The sequence below is a fragment of the Protopterus annectens genome, chromosome 1.part0 (assembly GCF_019279795.1).
Source record: "Protopterus annectens isolate FY-2018-M chromosome 1.part0, PAN1.0, whole genome shotgun sequence".
In the NCBI taxonomy this organism is placed as follows: domain Eukaryota; kingdom Metazoa; phylum Chordata; order Ceratodontiformes; family Protopteridae; genus Protopterus; species Protopterus annectens.
The window spans coordinates 28,660,243-28,681,026 of NC_056725.1; positions in this window are offsets into that span (position 1 = coordinate 28,660,243).

A 20,784-nucleotide genomic window follows, 5' to 3' on the forward strand; every position below is an offset into this window, starting at 1 on the left:
TGTAAGTTGATATAAAGCGCTGGAACAGTGGCAAACACAAAGAATTTAGTGCAAGTTTTCAATGAATGGTACACAGACACTAATGACAATGATCATGTAATAGAATGCAGCAGTGACAGTCAAAAGCAATAGAAGACAAACTGGAGACTAATTAATGTTTTGAAAATGACTCAGATTTTGTCAAAAATGTAAAAACTATACAAGAAAAAAAACAAGAAAACAAAAGCAAGATCATCATCAAGAAAAAGAATGCAAGAACTACTAAGGGTATAAAAGCCACAAATACTAAAAGATGGAAAAAGAGCTAATGTATGGCAAGAAACCTTTGAAAGCATATGTTCAATTCAGTCATACACAAACAGGAGGTCTGTTAAAAGTACAGTTGTGCGGGTCCCTACTTACCTGCAACAATAAATGTTCATAAAACATACTGCCTTACTGACATACAGATAATAGAACACTGCTACCCTCCCCCTCTGCCAGTCTAGCAAAGATTACAGCTGCTCCCACTGCCTGTCTGTGGATGTGAAGGACCACTCACCTGGCTGGACCAGGACTGCTCCTCAAACCCAAAGACAGGACCCTTTCAGTTTTCTAGGGTCAAGCAGGAAAAGCACATGAAAGCTCAAGGCTGGCAAACTCCAACTGTTCAGTACCAAAAGCCGCAGACACACAACAAAAATGGCAACTCCAACAACAAAATATATACATCCAACAAAAGGGGATGGTGGGAGGGTACTACCGTAAAGCAGTATGTTCTATGAACATCTACTGTTACAGGTAAGTAAGATTTATGCAACTGTTTTCTCCACCACTTTTTTCGTCTGATGAAAGGCAGGGATTCAAGGGTGCAAAAGTGCTGAGTCTAATGGGAAGATGAGCCTGTGGAATCATGGATGCCATCAATCCGAGAATATTTAGGAATTTTCATGCAAAGGTGATATTCCGCTTGTAAAATTCCAGAAACAATGTCTGGTACAACAGGATTTTATCTTTGAGTAGAAAAAAACATTCTCTTGTGGGAGTCGACTAGCCTTTTCGAAGGTTTAAGACAAGACTTCCGAAGGTTCAACTTGAACCCTAGCTGAGAGAGAAAGACTGAGACCTTCTCTAGAGAATCCAAACACTTGGAAGCAGACTGTACAGACCAGCAAGTCATCCAAGTAATGAAAATGTGAATAGCCACAGTCTGTCAGTGAGCCACTACTGGGGTAAGGCATTTGGTAAACACTCAAAGTCAATAAAAACTGACAAATCTTTGAAATTCTCATGAAATGATGAACAATGTGCTGTTCCTGCTTGACCCTAGAAAACTGAAAGGGTCCTGTCTTTGGGTTTGAGGAGCAGTCCTGGTCCATCATGGAAATCATAAACTAAGACATTGGGAACCTCCAGACACTGGATCCTACCCAATTCGGCTTTGTTAAGGGCAGATCTTGCCTCTTGAACCTGGTCGACTTCTTTGAAACAGTTACCAAAGCCAAAGATGAAGGGAAGGTAGTCCACACAGACTACCAGGACCTCGCAAAAGCCTTCGACACAATACCCCACTCGGGCATCATAAATAAGCTCACCAGCTTAAATATCAACCCCTATGTCACAAGATGGGTTGCAAACTGGCTCAGGGATAGAACCTACATGGTCAGAATAGCAGGTGCCATGTCAGACTCTAAACCAGTTACAAGTGGCGTCCCACAAGGCTCAGTCCTGGGACCTCTCTTGTTCGGTATATATTTCTCAGAGGTACAGGCTAACACGGGTGGACTATGGCTGACCAAGTTCGCAGATGACTGCAAACTGGGTACTGTAATCGACTCTCTGGCTGACACAAGCATCCTCCAAAAGGGTCCCACAGAGACGGATAACTGGTGCCAGAGCCATGGCCTAAAGCTAAATGCCAAAAAGTGCATAGTCATCCCCTTTGGGAAAAACAAAGTGCCCACAAATTACCACATAGGTGGTAATCCATTAATCTGGAAGAAGTAATTAGGGACTTGGGGACCCAAGTAGACAGCAATCTCTCCTTTGACAATCACGTTGCCAAAGTGGTTAGAAAGACCTTCTATATAGCCCACCTTATCACGAAAGGGTTCACATCTAGATCAAGAGAAGTTATTGTGTCCCTCTACTCATCACTTATCAGGCCAATAATTGAGTACAATGCCCTGTTGGGAATGTACCTTACCCGACACCTTCAGCAACTGGAAAGACCCCAAAAGTACCTCACCAAGTGGATCAAGGGGCTCAAACAGATGCCTTATGCAGTTTGGCTAAAGAAACTCCAGCTCTACTCAGTTGCGTACCGCCTACTCAGAGGCGATCTGTGTCTGACGTATAAAGCCATGTCCAACCCAGAATTAATGGACATGCTTCACCTCAGGAAATCCAAATCCCTTAGAGCTACACACTCCAGGGACTTGAACCTCAGCACAGAAACAAATAGGACATGCTGGAGGGACATATTCATATCCCTGAGGCTCCCCTCACTCTGGAACAAAATCCCAATCCATGTTAGACAGAGCCCCTCAATGACCCTCTTCAAGAGAAATCTTGATGACTGGATGGGAGATCGTAAGTTTACCCCTGGGATCTCTTCTGTGTCCCTGCTTGACAGAGGTACAGTAAACTAACTTTAAAAGGGCTACCTTCTGTGACCTACTACACAGAGGCACAGTCAACTAATCTAAAGCCAAACACACTCTGGCTAGGCTTATAAATGCCCTAGGGCAGATAGCCTAGTATCAACCTATGAATGGGAATATATGCACCCGTCAATTCCAGGGTCACCATGAAGCAATAGTCCAGCAACAGAGGAATTATGGTCTGCAGGGTGAGTATCTTGAACTTGAGGACCTTGACAAACACTTTCATAAAGGAAAGGCCCAACACCAGTCTCCATGTCCAAAATATTTCACAAATACTGCCAAAATCACAATTTAAACAAAAAATCATTTAAAATGGTGCAAACCTACTCAATTATCTAAAAATAAAATCATAGCCCCAATGCAGGAAAAATAACTGCAAAAAACGAAAGTTTTCCTGCCAAAAATGTTCAAAAGAAGCTTTTAATGAACATAAATAGCCATGATTTACTTGCAGTCCTGGCAGCATGAGGCAATGAAATGAACTGCCCTAAAACGGCCTTAGTACAAAAACTTAGTAAAACATTCACCAATGGCCATAAACATATTAAAAGGGTTAAACCCTCACAGTAACTCAGAATTATCAGTATAACTCTTAATACTGTAAGATAAATAATACTAAAAGTACATGTAATTTTCCATTAAGAAAAAAAAAGCAAATCGGCAGAAAACACAATTCAAGCATAGATTAAAAAAAGGGGGGGGGGGGCTGGAGGAGGAAATAAAACCCAGACTGGGTTTGTTAGCTCAGTAGCTGAAATAAACCAGAAAGAGTAGCAAGTCTTCCAAGAGACCCTTTTCTTATTTCCTGTCTGTGGGTTTGAAGGGCAGTCCTGGTCCTGCCAGGCAGTAGGCGCAGCTTACAGCTTTAATAAATTGCAAGGAGGAGAGTAGCAGGGCTCTACTACCCATATGCCAGTAAGGAAGTGTTTGTTGAACATCAGTATGATTTAAGGGAAAACTTTCTAGGATGGGTGCCTTGCTCCTATGTAGCAAGAAAAACTTAGCCTACAATGAATGGGTATGTAGTAGACAGTACAGAGATGTGACATGGCATTAAACAAGGATGACCTTTGAACACTACCCTATATGATTTACTAATGAATGTGACGGTATGTTTAGTTAAAAAAGGAAAATGGTGACAAGAGGGATTATTATTTTAATAAATGGTGACAAGAGGGACTATAACTTTAAGTACAGGTTGTATGAGACATTTGAGAGTCTTAGTTTACAAAAAGTACTGCCCTCCTTGTCACTTTCTGAATTATTCCCTGGGGTAACAGCTGAGCAAACTGAGGAGGAGCAATAATCACTGAAGTGGGAGGGGAATGTTTTTTCGTTAAGACATACTTTCCCCTGTCATATGCAATTTATATGTTAGCTGACGCAATACAGGCAAAACTATTGTGATGTTTTTCAACCATATCGGAGAGTAAGCTGAAATGCATATAAAGTAGGGTGACAATCTAAGGGAAGATGAGACTTGATAGACTACGTTATTTTACTTTGTACTTAATTGTAGAATTTAAAAATTTAAAAATGTGTTGCAACAGAGTGAAAACATACAAATGGTACAGCTGCATTATTATTTATCAGGATGGAAAAACTGAACATGGAATACACAAAGATTGCCTACAAATACAAGCGAAGACGGGGAATGGCATGCGATCAATATGTTGGAGACAAGTATTAAAAAATAACACTTTATACAATTTTGAGAGCATAAATAGGATGTATTAGGAGACTGGATAAAGCAATTATGTTTGGAATGAATACCATGTAAAGCTACTCATTCATATATGACTTTTTGCTGCAGAGACATTTCAGGAAGTCAGCCCACAAGAAACTCAAGTTAAAGAACAATTAATGTAGAACAATGTTGCAAAAAACGATATGCAAGTTTGATTATTAGAAACTTTGGAACAAATATATACCAAATGTGAAGAAATTACAACTGTGTAGGGACTTATGAAAAAAGGAATATAAAATTGCTTGCAAGTTTTAAATTTCCTGAACATCTGTAATTTCTTCACATCTGGTATACATTTTTTTCATAAGGATATGCACACAATAGAAGAGCATACTCATTAGCTTTACATAGTCTGAAATAAGATGGATGATATGGAGTGCGAAAGTATTGTAGAACTGAAAGTTATGAACTTATCATAATGCCAGGTGTGTAAGAAGTGGATTCATGTTTGGTAACAAATACAGCTATAAGCCACTTGGTAATAGCACTGCTTGGCACCTGGAACTCAGCATACTGTTCACTCCCTCATCTGGCTCCTATTAGCTATTTGGTTCCCATCATTCCAGTTCTTCTTGGGGGCTGAAATACACCCTAAACTTCCAGACTGTGGATAATCCCTACTAAAGAGAAGGTAGATGCCAGATACAGCTGCTTTGAGAATGCTAAAATGTAGAGAGAGATTCCACTACAGGTACTGGAGTCCCAAGAGTTCAAAAAACACACACTAGAAACCAGGGACTTGAGTGCCTTGAAGCTCAGCTAGGCTAGGTTGGAGTTTTAGGTTTGGGAGTGGAGATTTAGGGTAAGGGACTGAGGAGTTGGGTTAGGAACTAGGTTGGCATTTTAGGTTCAAGATTTGATAGAGCTATGTAGCTTATAGGATCAGGAGTTGGGAAAGCTATGCAGAAATGGGAGATAAGACTACTGGGAATCAGAACGCTTGCTTTTTTGAGCAAATGTCAGTGAGTAGGTATACCAGGAGTTTTTGGCACACAAGAACCTGTAAATAAGACCCTAGGAAGAAGACTGGGTGAGGAATTCATCTGAAGACTATGCACACTCCTAAATAGATATAGCATTATAGTAAGTAAATAACAGTCACTTCTGATGAGAAAACACCACATTTGGTAACAAGCATGGTAGAATCCCCAGCTAAAAACCTGGAAGAGTCCATACAAGAAAACATTTTTTGACCCCAGTAGCTCTAAGTGAGAGTCTTGCTCTGAATGTAATATCCATCTTGCATTGCTTGAAAAAGGTAATGAGATTTGACCAAGATGATGCTGCACAAATCATCTATCAAAGTATTGTTTACGAAAGTGGTGAATGTGTCCACTGCTCTCAAGGAGTGGGCTTTGGGAAGTCATGAGAACTACACTCCCCTTTGATAAAGCAAAATCTAATAAAATTTGATGGCCATCTGGAGAGGATGACTTTGGATAACCGAAGGAGTTTTCTTTGTGGGAGTAAAGGAGACAAACAGTTGCCTGTTCTTCCTGAACTCTTTCCAGTCTGCCAATATAAAAATGAAAGTTATATACTGGTTGGTCATCGTCCCACTTGTCACATCCAACTCAGCAACATCAGTGTGGCAGCCTCAAGCCCCTTTAAGAATTCTCCCCATAATAAAACACTTAGTGACCTCAGATCTTGTTTACCACCTTAAGTCCTGGGTATATATAATCTTGCCTGAAAAGGGGACTAAAAGGGATACAAGACCAGGTATCCTTCAGATCTTGCAGAATAAGGAAGGGGAACAGAAGTAGGGTTGTCATATCAGGCAGACATCAAGGAAAGGATCTATCATCACAGTAAGTACATAACTTTTGTATCCTATTCATTGTCTGTCCTGACATGTGGGGCAGAAAAAGAAGTTATGTACTCACCAAAACGTTCCATCTGAGTAATTGTACTTCATTTGTTTTCAACCTGTGGGAATATGGATCTGTATCGGATCAGAGCCGGCAAAGATTACTAGCATCAGCTCTGAGCTCCAGACCCCTCCCCTTGCCCATAATACACCTCCCTTCTCTCCCATCCCTAGATCGAGTTTGCTGAACTTACACTTATAACCCGACCTGCCAACATACTTGTGACCTATACTTACAGCCCATAGGCTGAACATGCGCCAAAGGTCCAGGGGAAGGAGGGAGGGATGGTTGAAGACAAATGAAGTACAACTACTCAGATGGAACGCTATGGTGAGTACATGACTTCTTTATTTGAAGTAGTTTACTTCATTTGATCTTCAACCTGTGGGACAGAGTCCCCAGCTACAAAACTCATGGAAGGATATTCCGGAGCCCAAGGATGCTCTCCTTTCTAGATGTCAAATCCAATTTATAATGGGAGATAAACGTATGAGATGAGGACCAAGTAGCTGCTGAGCAAATGTCACCTAAAAACACCCTAGACCAGAAAGCCGCAGATGTAGCCATGGACCTAGTGGGATGAGCTTTAACCTGACCTGGAGGAGACATGCCTTTGTCCTTGTAGACCTGCAGGATGCATGAAGAAATCCCTTTAGCTATCGTGACCTTGGAAATAGGTTTGCCCAAAACGGGTCTACAGAACAAAACAAACAACTGATCAGATTTACGAAAATTTTTTGTCCTGTGTAAATAGAATCGTAACTGTCTGTGAACATTCAACATGTGTAGTCTGTATTCCATCTTGTTGATAAAATTGGGAAAGAACACAGGCAAATTTATAGTCCGATTGATATTGACTGGTGATGCCACCTCAGGAAGAAAGGATGGATTGTTTCGAAGGGAAACACTATTTTTATTAAAAACCATGTACAGGAATTTTATGGACAAGGCCTGTAATTCTGAAACCCTCCTAGCAGAGGTAATAGCGACCAAAAAAGCTGTTTTCAACAATAGAAATTTTAGATCAACAGTAGTGGCAGGCTCGAAAGGCGGGGTGACCAGAACTTGGAGAACCATAGTAAGGTCCCACAGGGAGACAGGATCTTTGACTGGAGGGTATAGCAAAAAGGTGCCTTTGATGAAGGCTTTACACAGTCTAGAAGATGCCAAGGATGAAGAATTCTCGCCCACAAGAAAATGAGAAATGGCAGCCAAATGAACTTTGACAGTAGAAGAACTAGCTCTGTGCTGGAAAATATCAGCTAGGAAATCAAGAATAGCGGAAATAGGAGCCATGAAAGGATCTAAACTCCTCTGAGAGGCCCAGAAAGAAAAACGTTTCCACTTGCTGTGATAAACTTTTCTGGTTGAAGACTTATGAGCAGCTACCAAAATAAACTTAACTGAGGAGGAAAGTCCAGGAGACCTAGCAATCACGGGAACTGGAGCAGCCAAGCCATGAGCTTCAGGCTGTCCAGATTTGGATGAGGCACCCCCGATGGATGTGAAATCAGATCCTGAAAGGGATCTAGGATCCAAGGTGGAGCCAGAAGGTGCGACCAAAGAAAGGCAAACCATACCTGGCGAGGCCAGAATAGGGCAATGAGGATCACCTTGCTCCCCAGTCGACAAGCTTTCTGCAGAAACCTCGGGATGACAGGGACTGGCGGGTAAGCATACATAAGACCAGGAGGCCAAGCATGAACTAGATCGTCTCTGGGGGACTCCCCCGGCGGGGGGTTCAGAGCGAAAATCCTGCTGCACTTTGCGTTGGAAGGAGATGCAGAGAGATCGTAGCAAGGTTGGCCCCACTCACTGAAGATCTGTTCCGCTACTGACAGATTCAGACACCAACTGTAAGGCATCAGAATGGTCCGACAGCCTGTCCACTAGAATGTTGGACCGTCCTGGAATGTGCATTGTGATAAGAAAGCGACTGGTGGAGATCACCCATTCCCACACTCTCATGGCCTTGCAACAAAGGGGATAAGATCTGGTCCCTCCCTGTTTGTTGATGTACCGGACTACCGACATGTTGTCTGACTGAATAGCAATCTTCCCTTGAGGAAGAAAGGCACGAAGGGCCAGCAATGCTAGAAGGACCACACTCATCTCTAGGACAATGATATGCAAACTGGTCTCTATGGGGGACCACAGGCCTTGGACTGTCCTATCTGAACAATGCCCCCCCAAGTGGGGGGGCATCAGTGGTCACTGTGGCTTGGGCCGGGGCTGGAACGAAAGGTCGTCCCTCTAAAATGTCCGGAGAGCTCATCAACCATATGAGGGACAAGCAACACACTTGACTTAGGTGGATAGGATAGGTCAGTGGTAAATCCAACAGGGACCACTGAACCGCCAAAGTCCACTGAAGAATCCGCATGTGTAGTTGGGCACATGGAAGGAGAGTTACAGTCACCGCCATCGAGCCTAGGGTCCTCAATACAGATTCCGCTGTCGGGAGATGAGAATGGTAAATTAGGGAGACATGCATCCTGACATTGTGAACTCTCTCCAAGGTCAGGAACACTTTGCCCTGGAGTGTGTCTATCCTGGCACCAATGTAGTTTATCACCAGTACAGGCTCTAGCAGAGATTTGGATGTGTTGATTGTGATACCCAAACTCAGGGCAAGTGTCATAAAGTAGTCCCTGGTTTGGGAAACTAGATGCCTGGTGGGAGCAGTGAAGAGCCAATCGTCCAGGTATGGATAGACCTGAATCCCCTGAAGCCTCAGGTGAGCCCCTATCACTGCCATCTCTTTGGTAAACACCTTGGGGGCTGTGGTGAGACCAAAGGGTAGGGCTCGAAACTGGTAATGACTGGCCCTTAGCCGGAAGCGGAGGAACCTCCTGGAGCTTCTGTGCATTTTTATGTGATAGTAAGCATCCTGGAGAAAGTACAGTTATGTACACTTACCATAAATGTAGATGTTCGAGTGTATTCACTGTTGCAGTCATTACGTTAGGATAATCTGCTGGCGGGTTGCCCTCAGTCGGCCTGAATTCCAAAGTCTTGGGTCCTGTGTTGGTTGCTGTCTTCTCTTCCATGACGTCAGGTCGTCAGGGGTATAAAACATGCAGCTGACGCCATTTTCTTTAGTTTTTCTTGCCCCTGATGTCCGGTGCCCCCAAAAAGGTAGCAATATTGTATATGTATGTGTATATATATATATATATATATATATATATATATATATATATATATATATATATATATATGTATATATCTATATGTATATATATATATATATATATATATATATATATATATATATACACACACACACATACATGCATCCATATAAACTTTATCTTCATCTACAAGCAAATAGGTTGTAGAAGATAGAGAAGGAAAGATAAACTGTAGAATGACAGGGGGATGGGGGGAGGGTAACCTGGACTGCAACAGTGAATACACTCGAACATCTACATTTATAGTAAGTGCACACAACTTTACTATGTTCTTTGTGTTTCACTGTTGCAGTCATTACATTTGGGTAGAATCTCAAAGCTATGGCTGGGAGGCTAGAGCTAAACAGCATTAGATGCGGCTATAAGGCCCTGCAGCACTGCAGTGGCAAAGCCTGCCCTGGACTTAAAAGCAGGGAGGCAAATGGTAATGCTTTGTAAAGGTGTGAACAGAACTCCAGTAGCAGCCTCTAGAATGTCTTTGGTTGGTACTCTTCTGAGAAAGGCTGCTGAAGTAGCTGCAGCTCTGGTGGAATGAGACCTAATGCCCTTGGGCACAGGTTTACCATGGTGTAAGTAGCAGAAATGAATGCAGTGGCTTATCCACTTTGAAATTGTCTGCTTTGAGAGAGCCTTTCCTTTTGATCCTGCAGCATATGACACTAGTAATTGCTCAGTTTTTCTTAAAGCTTTAGTCCTGCTCAAGTAGAATCTTAGCTGTCTGTGCATGTCCAACCCTTTGTTCTGCGGATTTGGATAAAAAGTTGGCAGATGAATTGTTTGGTTATGAGCCACACTGGAAAACACCTTAGGCATAAAAGTAGGATTTGTCCTCAGAGACACCCTGTCTGGGTAAAATATGATAAAAGGCTCTACAGCCATGAGGGCCTGTAGCTCTGAAACTCTTCTTGCTGAAGTAATTGCTAGTAGCAGCGCTGTCTTCCATGATAAGAACTTTATATCAGCTGTAGCAGCTGGTTCAAATGGAGGCAGGGTGAGCTTTTCCAACACATAATTGAGGTCCCATGCAGGTAATGGTGATCTTCTAGGAGGCCTTAGATTTTTCGCTCCTCTAAGATACTGCTTTAGTAAAGGATGAGAAAAGATTGGTGGCTCTGTATTGTAATGAGCCAAAATGGCAGAGGCGTGGATTTTGATTGATGAGAAAGATAGGCCTTTGTCAAGCATCTCAGTTAAGTGTTGTAATATCTGAGGAATATGTGGTTCTGCTGTATCAGTTCCTCGTGCTTGATTCCAAGCACAGAATCTCTTCCATTTGTCAGCATAAGATTTTCTAATACTAGGCCTTCTGGCTTCCAAAATGACATCCATCACAGCTTTACTGAGAGGTGTCGTTCATATGATTACATGATTAGCCATGCTGCCAGGTTCAGAGTCTGTAGTTGATTGTGCAGGATCTGATTTTTTTGCTGGGACAGTAGTTGTGGTGTTTGAGGCAAGGTCCAAGCTGGGTATTGAGACAAGGTCCTTAGGATTGGGTACCAGTATTGGCGGGGCCAGTCCGGGGCAATTAATATCATCTTTGGCTTCACTTGTCTGACTTTTAGGAGGACCTTGGGTAGAAGAGGCAGAGGAGGAAAGGCGTAAACTGTCAGGTTTTTCCAACTGAAGGATAGGGCGTCCACTTTCCATGCTTGTCTGTGATAAGTCCTTGTGCAGAATCTTTTCAATTGATAATTTTGAGGAGAAGCAAATAGATCTATGTCTGGGTTCCCCCATTTCTCTGTTATGCTGAATACTTGTGGATTTAGTTTCCACTCGTGAGGATCCATACGGTTTCTGCTTAAATCGTCTGCCAGAGTGATTTGTTTTCCTGGCAGGAACTGAACTTGAAGATGTATTTGGTAGGTCAAAGCTGTGTCCCACACTGCCATGGCTAATCTGCAAAGGGGGTATAAGTGTGTGCCCCCTTGCTTGTTTATATACCACATGACTGTGGTGTTGTCCATCTTTATCACTAGTTGTCCTGGATGAAGTAAGTCCTTGACGGCTGTTAGGGCATTCTGAACAGCTAGCATCTCTTTCTAGTTGATATGTAGATGCATTTGTTTTGGTGCCAATATGCCCTGAATGCATCTTCCTGCCATGTGGGCCCCCCAGGCATAATCTGATGCGTCTGTTGTTAAGATTTGGCTGGCAGGGGGTAGAGTGAAGGGCCGTCCCATGTTTTGGTGACAGGCCTTTGCCCACCATAGAAACTCCTTTTACAGGCAGGGAAAGAGAGGAATCACTGTTTCCAGACTGTGTGAATGTTGACTCCATAAACTTTTTAGGTACCACTGAAGTCTCCTCATATGCAGTCTTGCATATGGAATTAGTAGGATGCAGGATGCCATGAAGCCCAGAGCCTGCAGAATTTGTCTTGCAGAAGACTGGGTTTTTGTTGCCATCAGTTTGAAGTAAGTAGTCAGTTGCCTTTGTTTGTCTGGCCTCTGGGCAGTTGTATTCAAGCTTGCACCCAGGAATGTTATCTTTTGAGAGGGTACCAGTTGTGATTTCTTTTCGTTTACAGTGTACCCTAGGCATGTTAGACGCCTTTTCACAAATGCCAGGTGTCGAAGAAGAGTGTCCTTGTTCTCTGCTTGAATGAGACAGTCGTCCAAGTAAGGACATATTTGTATACTTCTTTGTCTGCAAAATGCAATTACTGGTGCCAGGCACTTTGTGAAGACCCTGGGCACAGTAGATAAGCCAAAGGGCAGTGCAGAGAATTGGTAATGCATTAAGCCAGCCTTGAATCTGAGGTATCTTCTGCACGACTGCCTTATTGGGACATGCAGGTATGCCTCTTTTAGGTCTAAAGTCACCAGCCAAGCATTCTTGCCCAGCATGGGCAGAAGCTGCTGCAAAGTCAGCATTTTGAATTTTGGAATGTCCAGGTATGTGTTCAAAATTGATAAATCCAGTATTGGCCGCCAGGCCTTGTCCTTTCTTGGTACCAAGAACAGTCTTGAGTAAAAACCTTGTCCTTTTTCCTGTTCTGGTACTGTCGCAATGGCCCCCATATCCATGAGGGACGTAAACTGTTTCTGTGCCTCTGCCCACTGATTTTTTGGCAGATCTGGCCAACCATTTGCCATTGGCAGTGTGTGTAAATGGAATCTGTATCCCTGTGATAAGATGTTTAGTACCCACTTGTTCTGGGTTATTAACTGCTAATTTTGAGCAAAAAGTGCTAATTTTCCCCCTATGGGTGATGCCAAAAGAGAAGTGCTTGGCGTAGGCAGAGGGAAGTCATTGGGATTGCTTTCTGTAGGTTTGCGCTTTATCTCCTCCAGATTTGGAGGTGGATGTGCCCCACTGCTTTGACCAGTACGAGTCTTGCGCCCGGTATCTGGAACCCTTTGGGCATCTGGATTTGCCCCTTTGAGCTCCGTCTGACACAGGAAAGGACCAATTTGTTGTAGGCCAGTGTCTACTGAATCTTGATGACTGCACTTGTAAGAAGTCTAACAGTTTGCATAGACTTAGCTTTGTCTTCCATTTTCTTTAAAACCTCTTCTGCCTTAGTTCCAAAAAGAAAATAATGCTGTAAAGGTGCATCTAGCAATTTAGCTTTAACATGATCAGGCAAATTTTGTTCCTTTAACCAGGCATGCCTCCTAATCACAGATCCAGTAACTGCGGCCCTGCAGGAGGCCTCTAAAGAATCAAAACCACATTGTAAAGTATGCTTTCCAACTTGTTCAGCTGCATGCTGCAATTCTTTATTTTCTGCACATTCTGAAATCAACATCATTTTTTGTTTCAGCAATCCCATAACATGTTGTTGGTACTTAAGCATATGAAATTGACAGTTTAAGGCCATGATTGCCAAGGTTGCAGATGTATAAAGCTTTTTTCCCAATCTGTCCAGTGCCCTTGAATCTCTGTCAGAGGGGGTAGGATCTTTTGCTGTTGAGGCCTAACTCCCTTTGGACCCTGTGAAATAGTTTCAGGATCAGCAGCAGGGTTTCTAAATAAAAAATTATGTGAGGCAGGGACCCTGTAATATCTGTCAGACTTACTGGGAGCCGGAGGTAAGGAGTCAGGGGTCAAGCTTCACTCCAAAAACACATCATCCACAATGTCTTAAACAAGGGGAATGGCCAAAGGCTTGTGCTGAGGGAGAAGGAAATCCCTGAGCCTCTTTTTTGACTCTGAGAAGTCTTGACTCTCCCAGTGAAAATGCTCCCTCAAAGTATGCAAGGTTTCTCCAAATGAATAATACTCAGGAGGAGATGCAGATGGAATAGACTCCTCAGCATCAGAATCCTCATAGGTAGGTAAAGATAATTCCTGATCAGAAGAAGACTCAGAAGAAACAGAAACCTGATCTGAAGATTCATAATCAGTGTCTTGCCTAGGCCTCTTACCTGGAGGGGGATGGGTACCCCTGATCAAGGTAATAAGGTCTTCAGCCATTTTGATCATCTGTTTTTTTTAGTCATAGAGGCCTGTGCAAGTGGCTCATGCGTCTTTTTTAGTTTAAGAAGTTGCTTTTGTCTTTGATTTTGCAGCTGTCGTCGGTTTGATATACAAATGTTGAGGTCTGAATACACCCTCAGAAGCCGGTGCCTGCTCAGTAGCTCTGGACCCATCTGAGGGAGATACATCCGTCGGTCCAATACCTTGAGTATCTTGCGGCATGCCGGACTCCACATGGGTGTCGGCAGAGGCCTGCGACTCGAAGGTAGTGGGTATCAGGGGCTGCGAAAGCGCCTCACTGAGTACCAGTGAACCGGCAACTGGCTTAGGAGAAGCTTCGTCACTGGTTTTGGATCTCAACTGCCTTTCTCTGTCATTTTCTTTGCATTTTTTGTGTACTCCGGTAGTCGGATTGCTATCCAACGACATTTCCAGGCAGTTAAATCTGTTTCCAAAATACTTTGATGACAAAATATACCGACGCTTAATAGTGCATTGGTTAAATCTAGCACAAAACCGACAGCCAGGCACGTTGTGTTCAGGGCCTAGGCAAGGAATACAGTATAAATGGAAATCAATATGAGGTATTTCCTTCCCACAAGTAATACAATTATTAACTTTTTCTGACATCGGTAAAAAGCAAGAAAAAAGTTTCCCCAACAGGGTACTTAGCTTTAGTGAAGACTTCGGTTCTGAAACTCAAACTCGAATATTTCAGTAATCAGCAGACTGGCACTTGCTAAATGCTTCTGCTTCGGGCACCGCGCGGCAAGAAAGACTTAAGAAAATGGCGTCGGCTGCATGTTTTATACCCCTGACGACCTGACTTCATGGAAGAGAAGACAGCAACCGACGAAGGACCCAAGACTTTGGAATTCAGGCCGACTGAGGGCAACCTGCCAGCAGATTACCCTAATGTAATGACTGCAACAGTGAAACACGAAGAACATCTAAAGAGCACATCCAGTCACTCTCTTGCAGGTACGGCATGATGGACTGTAGTGTGACCATCCAGAACTTTTCTTTGGCCACTGACAGGTTCAGGGTAGAGAGATTCAGTGACTTCCGGAACCATATCTTCTTTTGCCCTCTCTGGTTCCGGGAAAAGGCCCTTTAAGGGTTAGAGAAGCTGATCCGGATGGCAGATAGTGTCTTCCTGTCCTTCTCACTCTGGACTAGCGTCTCCTTGACGGTCTTACTAAACAGAGTCGAGCCGTCATAAGGGGCATTGGCAAAGGATGCCTTAAAGGGTTCGATAAATTGGCACAACCTGAGCCAGGCGTTACGCCTCAAGGACACGCCGGACCCACCCACCCTAGCCACGCCTTCCATTGCATGGGAGAGGAATCGCATGGACATATTCGATACTGCTCTCAAAGTGGCCATTTACACGGAGAACAAAGCGTTGTCCTCCTGCAACATGGATTTGGGTGGAGACTCCTCCAGATCCTTCACCAGGTCGCGCTGGAGTCTCTAGACATGGGCCAAGTAGTTCAGCGCCTATATTGAAAAGGTAGCTGAAGCATACACCCGCTTCCCTAGCTGGTCCATCATCTGAGACTCTCGGTCAGGAGGGTGGACCGAGGAACTTTCCTGAGATAGTTCCCTCTTCGTGGCTGCTGCTACCACCATGGCATCCATTGGGGAGCCCTTGTTCCAGGAAGGCCTGTCTATAGGGGGGCTCAAAACCTTATTGGGGAGTTTGGGGATCGGCTCCACAGTATCAGGTGCCTTCCACACCCGTGAGGTGATCAAATCCACTAAAGGATTCGCACAGGAGGCACCCAAGCCGTAGATGGGCCCATGCCGAAGGCCAAGAGGGCTTGGTGGCAGACCAACCTCCCCACTAGTGCAGGATCTCCATGATGTCTCCAAAGGAGACATTGTCGGGAGGTGACCTTCGGGAGCCCTCTCCCTCATCTAAGTCTGTGTCTAAGGTTAGGGACTCAGGGGAGTCCAGGTGCTTCCTCTTACACATATGCTTGCGAGGCACATCTCCCGTGGGGCTCTCCGAGGAGCGTTCGCAAGCCATCTGTTCCTCTGGGGGGAACAGTCTGGGGCCCTTTGGACATGAGATGTCCCTCAGGTAAGACGGGGACCATAGACAGAGCCAAGGGTGTCTAGGTGGAGCCCGAGGGGGCAGTCAGGGGCCTCAATCCGATGGAGAGGACCCGTTCTACCCCGCCAAAGGAGAGCGGACCTCCTGTGAAGCCAATAAGGAGGCCAGTCTCCTCGGGTCCGATGCGAGAATTGGAGCCTGACCCAAAGTGGCTGGAGCTCAGAGAGGAAACCTGGACCAACAAAGTCAGAGACGATGGTAAAGTTTCCACTCTCTCGGATCCGGCCCCCAGGCTCCGGGTCAAAGTGCGGCTCGCATCTGAACTGGTCAGATCAGAGATGTTCCAGGCAGCTGTCGGCGTTGAGGATGTGAGGACCGTCACCACTAATGCCCCAACCAAGGCCAACCTAGGATCCGATCCATGCCCGAGAGAGAACGGGTCGAACGAGACGAGGCCACAGTCTCCGACCTGGCCGGTCGGGGAGCTGAGGCCTGGGAGACTGGGTGTTCCTCCTCCAGCTCCGGGGAGAACCTCAGAGACCGGAACTGAGGGGGAGTCACAGATCCGAGCAGATTTGCTTGGTGATGAGAGGTCCGGAGACCTCTTCCTCTTCTCTTTCGTCCTTGACTCCCTCTCCCGCTCTCTCCCCTCCTCTGCTCCGCTACCACAGGCTTAAAATTGGGAGTTTGAGTCCCAGCCTGGGAGGGAGGGGAAGCCACAGGCAGAGAAGCAGGAGAGGCAGTCATGGCAGCTGCAGTGACTGAAGCCGAGAATGAGGAGGGAGGATCAGTGGCAGGAAGAAGCCCCTTGAAGGCCAACTTGGCCTTTCTGTCCTTCAAAGCTCGGGGGTTGAACCCCGCACAAAAGAAACAGTCAACATTGAGGTGGGCCACACCTAAACACAATACACACAGTGTGGCCATCCTCTGGGGAGAGCTTATGGCCACACACTGTGCATCACTTAAAAATAAGCTTTTCAGCCGTATCTAAAGAAGAAAGAGAAGAAACAACAAAAACTTTCTTCCTAAAAATTTAACACAAACCCACTCACCGCACTAGACTGACTAGACAGGGGGGAGGGGCACCACAGACAAACTACACTAACTACTACAAGCCTACACATGACGCCAAAGCGATGGGAGGGAAGAAAGGGTACCTACACTAATCTAAAACGGCTAATTTAACAAACATTTTTTAAAAACTTAGTCAAAAAACACCCTGCTAGCTGGAGCTCTAGAAACATGATACTTCACAAATTGCGGCAAATGAGATCTGGGGATGGAAGGCAAGGGAGGTGTATTATGGGTAAGGGAAGGAATCTGGAGCTCTGAGCTGATGCTAGTAATTTTTGCCGGCTCAGATCCGATACGGATCATGGTATTCCCACAGGTTGAAGATCAAATGAAGTAAACTACTTCAGATCCCAAGTTAAATGCATCCCAGGTACTCTCAAAACAGGAGACCCTTTAGGGTAGGAGCACCAAAAAATAATCTTGCCCCGAAGACACACTCTCATTTATAATGCTTGATGAAGGTATGCATGGAAAACCAGGTTGGCACCTCACAAATACTGTCCACTAAAAAGGCCCTGTAGAGGGCGGTTAAAGTTGCAACAGCTCTAGCAGAATGAGTTCTTGGTTTGTTAGGGAAAGTCTTACTGTTGTCCCTGTAAATAAAAGAGATGCAGTCTGATAGTCATCTTGAAAGTGAAACTTTTGAAATCTTTTTGCCCAGTTTGTTAGGAACAAAGGAGATAAACAGCAGCTCATCTTTTCTAAATGATTTTATTCTATAAAGGTAGAAAAGTAGCTGCCTATGTACATACAAGGTATGTAATATGTACCCTCCTATCTTTGCATAACTTGATAAGAAAACAGAATTGGGCTGAGAAATACTCAACTTAAATGCCGCCTTAGGAAGATAGAGCATCTGTGACAACAAATCCATCCTATATTTATAGAACACCATGTAAGGGGAAGAGGATGATAGTGCATGGAGTTCTAAAGTCCTTTCAGCTGAAATGATGGCAGAGAAAAATAGTTTACTGTGAAAGATATTTTGGCTCGGCAGAAGAGGCGGACTTGAATCAGGGTCTAGCAAGTGCCTCCAATAGAATTGTCAGATCTCAAGGTGGGACCAGATCTCTGAATGGTGGTGGTCTTAAGTAGGTTCCTTTAAAAAAAAGCTTTGCAGAGTTTCTGAGAGGCTAGTGAATGCTCCAGGAAGCCAACATGGAAGCTAAAAATATTAGTCAACCGGACCTTAGTCATAGAAAAACCTAGAGCCTGAACCAAAAAAAAAGTAATAAAACAAAGTCTAAAACTGTGGCCAAAAATGGTTTAATGTTTTATGGTCAAGCTCTGCTTTTCCAAGAAGGCTGCACACTGACCAACAGCTTAACTTCAGCTCTCCCAGCATGAAAAAAGAAACTGATGGATAAGGGTCAATAATTCTGTAATAATAAAGTTTGGCTACTGGGTAGTACGTACACTGCCTGGATGGCCAGCAAATAAACTTGGACAGCCTGAAAGAAAATCAGCTAGAAAATGTGAAGAGAAAACAGTGACTGGGAAGAATCCTCCTGCTGTTCAGTAAAGAGCAGTTCAAGCTCCAGCTTTAGTACAAGAGATGGCTTCCAGTAATTTACCGGAAAAATTCAAATGTGCTCAGGAAGAAGCTTTAAACAGCTATTCAGATGAACTGATAAAACTGTAAAAATCAGAGGTCAAAATTAAGAAAAGGTTGATTGAGTAGGTCACTGCTCAAGAAGAGCTGCTTCAAAAATGGTACAGTCAGAGAACAGTGCATGCAAAGAAAACCTGAAATTTTCTGCTGCACCAGAGAAACTAGAAGGAACAGACTGGATTAATTTTATGAAAACACAAGTACTGGTAATCACAGCAGAATTTAATTAAAAGGGCACATCATGTGCATGCCCAAACCTGGCCATGAGAAGAAAGCAGCCAATATCTGTATTAGTAAAGATGCAATCATACCAGCAGAAAGAGTTAATCCTGACAAAACTGTGACAGAATTGGAAAACATTAAACACTGGAGACAACAGTGTGCTTGTGGAATAATTACTGACTGTACACCATGCAGATGAGAAGCACATTTATCCAGCAACAGGAAATGTCACGAGAAAGGTGAGAGATTCAAGCTACAGTATCCAGCTATCTCCAGAATATTTTTTTCTTGAGGATTAGTCATTTTTTGATGCAGAACAGACTAAGGAGGAAACACAAAAGTCTGCCCACAAAAAGCGAGCTGTGAAAAAGACAGGGACTCTCTCATTCTTCTGATAATAAAGCTCACAGAGAGACTTTGCCAGAGAAACCTTTTCCAGTGTTCCAAAGGAAAATGCTTGAGACACAGAAAACAAAAGAGTTAACTAGAAGAATCATGAGTACCTTGCACTTCAACCAGAGCCTGTGGTTGGGAGATGAAGATGAACATGAAGACCAGCAACAGTGAACTTAAACAAATGTGACTATAAAGCAACAATTACATTTCAGAAACATGGCCTTAAAGTCAACAAAAATCCTGTCTTCCTCAGCCTCTTTCTTTTTGTTAAACTTGAAGGGACTGACAAGCATGCTGCCCCACTTCATGTCACTGTTTGGAAGTGCACAAACAAAAGAGAAAGTAACTTACATTTTTTTTCCTAACAGCATTTGTATAAAGCATTCCAGGATATAAATTGCATGTTACATACTAAACCATTTTTAGTGATCGTTGTACGAGATGAAGATACTAATTAAGCAAGTACTTTTTTTCTATTTTATTTTTAAGAAATGTACAATCCAAAAAGAGAAGGAAGACTGCACAAAAATATATTTGACTTAATGGGCTGTAATCTTGGTTTGTTGGGTGGTGGATAAGGTATAAAAAGTGCACATAATACAATATAATATAATGTAGAATTTAATTATTTTTTTCTTTTACAAAGACAAATATCTGGATTAATGTTGTTGGCTTAATCTAATGAAACTTTTTTTGTTTAAGCAGTTTAATGAGTGACCACAATGTTATGAATAGTTTTCTTTTAGCAAGTAAATATTCAGTGCTTGTTGAGAAGTGCATTCTGTTTCCATGGAAACAAGCTGACTAAAGGTGAAGGCAATAAATCGAGAAAATTGGACATTGTTTACTGAAAGAAACAAAATTGAAATTTATAAGGACAAGCAACTCACTGAAAATAAGAGCAGCTTTTTTCAGTAACTAAATACTTTAATGTAATGTATAATTTAGTTTTATTTACAAACTGTGCATTTTTCTTAAAGGAACACTCCACCCTCTCATACAGTTTAACTCAATCATTGAGTTTCTTTTCTCCCTACAACATGGTTCCAGCATTATGTATGTACCAGCAACCTGCTTGTAGTTTTTAAAACTTTTATTTCCTTGCATTGGAGTCAAAGGAAGGGAAAGCCCACCTACTTTTTTTTTCTAAACTCAACTTCTCACATACTTTGCAGAGAGGTTAGTCTCCACCTGCATGACATATCATAGACGCAGTTAAATCTGTAGTTTACCCTGTCAAGTACTGCTGTCAATCTTAGATGGGCAATTAATCCTGCTGTCAGGAACACAGCAGCTGATATTAAAAAAGACAGAAGGCTGTGGAATTGTTTCCACTGTTTTTATTGCAGAGGGGAGGAGAATTAACACTCCCCTTTCATAGCAAAACAAAGCAATTAGATTAGTCGAAGATTTAAAGGCAATTGTCAACTCTTCTGACAAATTTATATAAGCAGCAACACAGTATTGAAATTCTAAGCTTTAAATGTTATTTATAATAGTTTGTGTTAAGATAACTTGAGTAGTAGCAAAGATTTCTGT